This window comes from Silene latifolia, chromosome Y (genome assembly GCF_048544455.1).
Source record: "Silene latifolia isolate original U9 population chromosome Y, ASM4854445v1, whole genome shotgun sequence".
NCBI classification, from domain to species: Eukaryota; Viridiplantae; Streptophyta; class Magnoliopsida; order Caryophyllales; family Caryophyllaceae; genus Silene; species Silene latifolia.
The window spans coordinates 396,620,891-396,626,662 of NC_133538.1; positions in this window are offsets into that span (position 1 = coordinate 396,620,891).

Sequence of the window (5,772 nt, forward strand, 5' to 3'; positions counted from 1 at the left end):
TAGGCTAGATAATTTATATGTGAGAATCTGTCCCAATAGCAATATAACTGTACACCAATTTAGTTGAATGCATGCTTCTAAATTACATTAATCTGGTTAATTTCGTTCCTGGATCGGAAGATTGGAATGAACAGACCTGCTATGAACAATAGACTACCCTAATAAGGACGGAAGTTAAGTTAGTGGAATTCTAGGATAAAAAGTGGACCGGAAGGACCTTTCCGTTATCCTTCTCACAGTAGATTGTTTAGGCTATTTTCAACTGAGTCGATTGACTACCATGGTGAACCAAAATCCTGACATATTCTCTCTTATCTGTCATCTTTATCACATTTTCTGCCTTTATTTCTCTTTCCGTTAATCTTTAGAAGTTTAGAAATCAATTAAAACCCCCAATGTGACCTTAGACAGACCGAGTAGACAATTGGATAGTGACCGCCTCCCTGTGGAGATCGACCCTACTTACTGCTAGCTTCTGTTAGTGTAACTAGGTATTTTATTTTTGGCACCTGACGACGATATCATAGGGAGTAATGAATGGTGCGACTGTAGGAAAATTTATTGCAGTAACCAGAGGGAACAGAACTACCGTAACAGAGATGGTAAGCGAGATTAGAGAATAAAACCCGTAAGTAGTGCCGTGGTAGAAGCCACTGCCTTGAAAACTATTTCTCCGGTACGACCGTGGTGGCGATCAGCTAGTGCCAGTAGTTCCCCAAGGATAACACTACAATCTCCACGGAGTTCCGCCCACTCAGAACTGTGAGACTTGGAACGATTTAATTAACAGTACCCAGAAAGTTTGATTGAGCAGAGAAGAGAATTTCAGAAGAGAGTGTATTTTATATGTGAATAAATGACTGAAGAAGAGGTCTATTTATAGCAGTAGATGGCAGTTAGCATCAGCAAAAACGTGGCCCTAAACACTAGCAAACAGACCTGTTCTTCAGGAGCATTACTCTCCACTTAATAATCAGAATTGACTGATTCTGTTTTGGAAAAACAGAATATACATACACTCAACTCAGACTCGGTCAAAAAAGATAGGCACAGCCTGCCGCAGGCGATTGCCAAATCCCAAAGCCCAAATCCCGAATCCTGAATCCGGATCCGGGCCGGGCCGGGCTCGGGCACGGGCACGGCGCGTGCGCGCGTGTGCGAGAAGAATTAAGCACCTCGCAAGGCTTCCACAAAAGCCTCCCTAGACCCACTAGTGATATGGTATGATAAGGGTTGTTATATAAACACAAGAAACAAGCCTTTCACTACCAATGTGGGACAAATGAAAAACACTCAAGGCATAAAAAGTCCCTATTTTCCAACAATCCCCCACTAGGGGCGCCACCGAAAGAAAAGGAAGAATTCCTGGGTAAAGGAAGGATTGGATACTTAGGTATCAATATCTTTCGATTTGAATTGACACTTTAGTGCAATGAGGAAACAACTTAATTACAGCGAGAGAATATCTTGCGATTTGAATTCCTAGCTGAGCTTCGGTCGATACCCCCCACAACACATATCATACCTTTAGATTAAGATTGTTCCGTGAAAGTGAAACACGCTCTTTTAGAGCTATGTGTTTACCTCGGTACTAATAGATGTGTTCAGAAGACTTCTCATAGTCTCATGATCGTTACACCTATGTAGGTGACTCAAGTGCTTCTCAATAGCACTTCTCACATGAGTCATTAAGGACCTAAGTCCAACCTGGTGTATGATCCATCAAGTGCGTCTCAAAAGCACCATCATAAAGACTATGTATCATATAACGCCATAGGAAAAGAAGCTTTAGACCTAGTCAAGTCTCACTCTTGACCTATGGACTTAAGCCCCATTCCCCTCGACGTATCAACAACTAGTCTCCTAGCCAGTCCTTCAGTAAAGGGATCAGAAGATTGTTTTCGGACTTCACATAATCCAAAGCAATCATTCCATTATCTTGAAATTGTCTAACTGCAGCGTGCCTTATTCGAATGTGTCTCTTTTTAGAATTGTATACACTATTCTTTGCAATACCAATAGTAGCCTGAGAGTCACAGTGCAGGGAGATCGGTGTTAGTCGTCCGCCCCATACTGGTATATCAGCTAAAAGGTTTCTCAAACATTCAGCCTCTTGTCCTGCCAACTCAAGAGCTATGAACTCAGATTCCATGGTAGAGTAGGCGATACAAGTCTGTTTAGAGGACTTCCACGATATAGAACCTCCACCCATGGTAATGACATAACCACTAGTCGAACATATCTCATCAGTACCTGCAACCCAGTTTGCATCATAATATCCCTCAAACACAGCAGGAAATTTACCATAATGCAAACATAAGTCAACTGTTCCTTTTAGGTATTTTAGTAAACGACGAAGAGCATTCCAGTGTTCATTACTAGGGTTATGTTTATAACGACTCAGTCTACTAACTGCATAAGCAATATCTGGTCAAGTACAGTTCATTAAAAACATAACACTACCTAGGATTTTAGCATACTCGTCTTGGGAAACACTCTTGCCCAAGTTTTTACATAATAGTACACTAGGATCATAGGGTGTTCTAGCAGGCACATCATCAAAGTAGTTAAACTTCCTCAACACTTTTTCAACGTAATGAGATTGACTTAGACATATTCCATTGGGGTTTCGGATGACCTTAACTCCTAGGATAACATCAGCTTCTCCTAAGTCCTTCATCTCAAATTGTGATGACAAAAATTCTTTGGTTCTAATTATCACCTCCAAATTATTACCAAGTATTAACATGTCATCAATATATAGGCATATAATTACACAATCAGATCCCATCATTTTTGAATAAACACATGAATCAGAATTGTTAACGACATAGCCATTACTTATCAAAGTGTTGTTAAATTTCTCATACCACTGTTTAGGTGCTTGTTTCAGTCCATAAAGTGACTTGTTCAGTTTACACACTTTACTCTCTTGACCCTCAATCACAAAACCTTCAGGTTGAGACATATAGATCTCTTCCCTTAGTTCACCATTCAAAAAGGCAGTTTTAACATCCATCTGATGTATAACAAGGTTATGAATAACAGCTAAGGCGACAAGAGTCCTAATAGTCGAAATTTTGGTCACAGGAGAGTAAGTATCAAAATAATCAATACCCTTCTTTTGTGTAAAGCCTCTAACTACAAGTCTAGCTTTGAACCTCACTATTGTACCGTCAGGTCTCATTTTCTTTTTAAAGATCTATTTACTTGTAATGGGTTTACTACCTTTAGGTAAATCAGTCAACTCCCAAGTCTGATTTGACACAATAGAGTCAAGTTCACTTTTAATAGCATCTTTCCAAAAATTAGCATAAATGGATTTCATTGCCTCACTATAGGTTTTTGGGTCATCTTCTATTAAAAAGGCTGAAACAAACTCATCACTAGCACAAATAGTGTATCCAAGTTCAGACAACATGATTGTATCATAATCATCACCAAAGTTCTTTGGGCATCTAGGTCTTTTACATCTTCTAGGTTCAACAGAAACATCAATAGAAGTGCTAGCACTAGCATGTGAAGACAAGTCAGGAGATGCAATAGATAAACTAGGAGATGGTACAACAGTTTTCTGAAAAGGAAAAACATGCTAAAAAAATACAGCATCTCTAGCCTCAGATATAGAACGGTCACTCAAAGACATAAATCTATAAGCAGAGCTATTTTGAGTATAACCTATAAACACACAATCATAGGTCTTAGGTCCAACGGCAGGTCTCCTAAAATCAGGTAAACATACTTTAGCCAAACACCCCCATACCCTAAGGAAGCTCAGGTTAGAAGGATAGCCCTTCCAAATCTCGTAGGGTGTCTTGTCAATTTTCTTATGAGGTACACGGTTAAGAATGTGACAAGCTGAAAGAATTTCTTCTCCCCACATATCGTCAGATAAGCCAGAACTTAAAAGCATAGCATTCATCATTTCTTTTAAGGTTCTATTTTTACGTTCGGCTACACCATTATACTGGGGTAAGTAAGGTGGACTGGTCTCATGTATTAAACCGTTTGCAGCACAGAAATCGGTTAGATAATTAGACTTATACTCGCCTCCTCTATCAGACCTTACCCTTTTAATTTTTCTGTCAAGTTGGTTCTCATCTTCATTCTTAAAGTTTATAAAAGATTATTCTGCTTCATCTTTAGTCTTAAGCAAATAGACACGAGTGTATCTAGAACAGTCATCTATAAACGTAACATAATAATTCTTGCCACTTCTACTTGCAACATTTTTAAAGTCAGCCAGGTCAGTGTGGATTAGCTCAAGAAGACTCGTGTTCCTAGTAGTCACAGGTTTACTAGGCTTTTTTGTAAACTTAGCCTCAACACAGCTAGCACATTTAGAGAATTCTTAACTCGTCAAACTCAGAATTAAACTCATAGTTCTAAGTTTTTTAATGTAATCCACATTCACATGACCTAAACTACCATGCCAAACATCAATAGACTCAACGATATAAGCAGAAGAAGATGCAATATTATTAATAGTAGAATCAGTGTTCAATACAAAAAGACCCCCAGAAAGATAACTCTTGCCCACAAATTCCCCATTACGCGACATTACCACATTGTCAGCCTCAAAAAAAGTTTCAAACCAGCTTTGTTTAACAAGGCACCAGACACAAGGTTTTGATGCAATGAGGGTACAAATAAAACATTACTGAGAGCAAGTGTTTTCCCCGAGGTGAGTTTGAGAAAGATCTTGCCTTTGCCTGTGATCTTTGCAGATGAAGAGTTACCACGGTAGACGCATTCCCTATCAGTAACTTCCTCGAACTCAGCAAATAACCCCCTATCAGCATAGAGGTGTCTCGAAGCTTCAGTATCCAAGACTCATTCGGCAACATTACCCACCAGATTAGCTTCCACAACCACAGCTGCAATAACAACATCAGTCACAGCAACATTGGCCTCAGCAGATTTCTTCTCAAAGCATTGGTATGCTTTGTGACCAGTTTTTCCACAAACATAGCAGACAATAGGACCCTTGGCAGCTTTCTGAATCTTAGGAACCGGTTTGGTATGTTTCCCTGGACCATTCTTCTTAGCAGGACTCTGGTTCTTACCCTGACCAACCTTGGCCTTGCCCTTACCCTTATATTTCTCAGCATAAGACGGATCACCAGACTCAACCAGATTAGCTTTAACAGCAGCAACAGCAGGAACAGTCACATATTGACTAGCAGGAAGGTCTTTAAGGCAATTAGCCTCCTCGGTCCTCATATGTTCTATAAGTTCCTTAAGGAATAGGTCTTTCTTTTTGTGCTTAAGTTGATTTCGGTAATCAGACCAGGAGGGAGGGAATTTCTCTAGTAGAACATTAGCTATAGAGATATCATCAAGTTTCATGCCCTCATTCACAACATTAGCACATAAGTTTTCATAGACACGGACTTGATCCATGATAGGTTTCCGGTCAGCCATTCGAAATCCCAACCATTTTCCCACAACATATTTCTTTTTCCCCGCGTCATCAGCCCCACACTTAGTTTCTAAAGCCTCCCAAATAAACTTAGCCGACTTATTCACATCAAATAAATCGAACAGGGTGTTTGTCATATTATTCAAAATGTGACACCTAGCAGTTTTGTTATCCTTCACAAATTTGCAATATCCTCTTCATTGGACTTAACATCTTTAGCAGCAGGAGGGGTCGTCTCAACATCAGTAGGGAGTGACAGGCTTAGGCGGGTTATTAAATAAAACATAATCAATTTCTAACTACTCAAAATACATCAACAATTTCTAGGACCAACGCTTATAATTGTGACC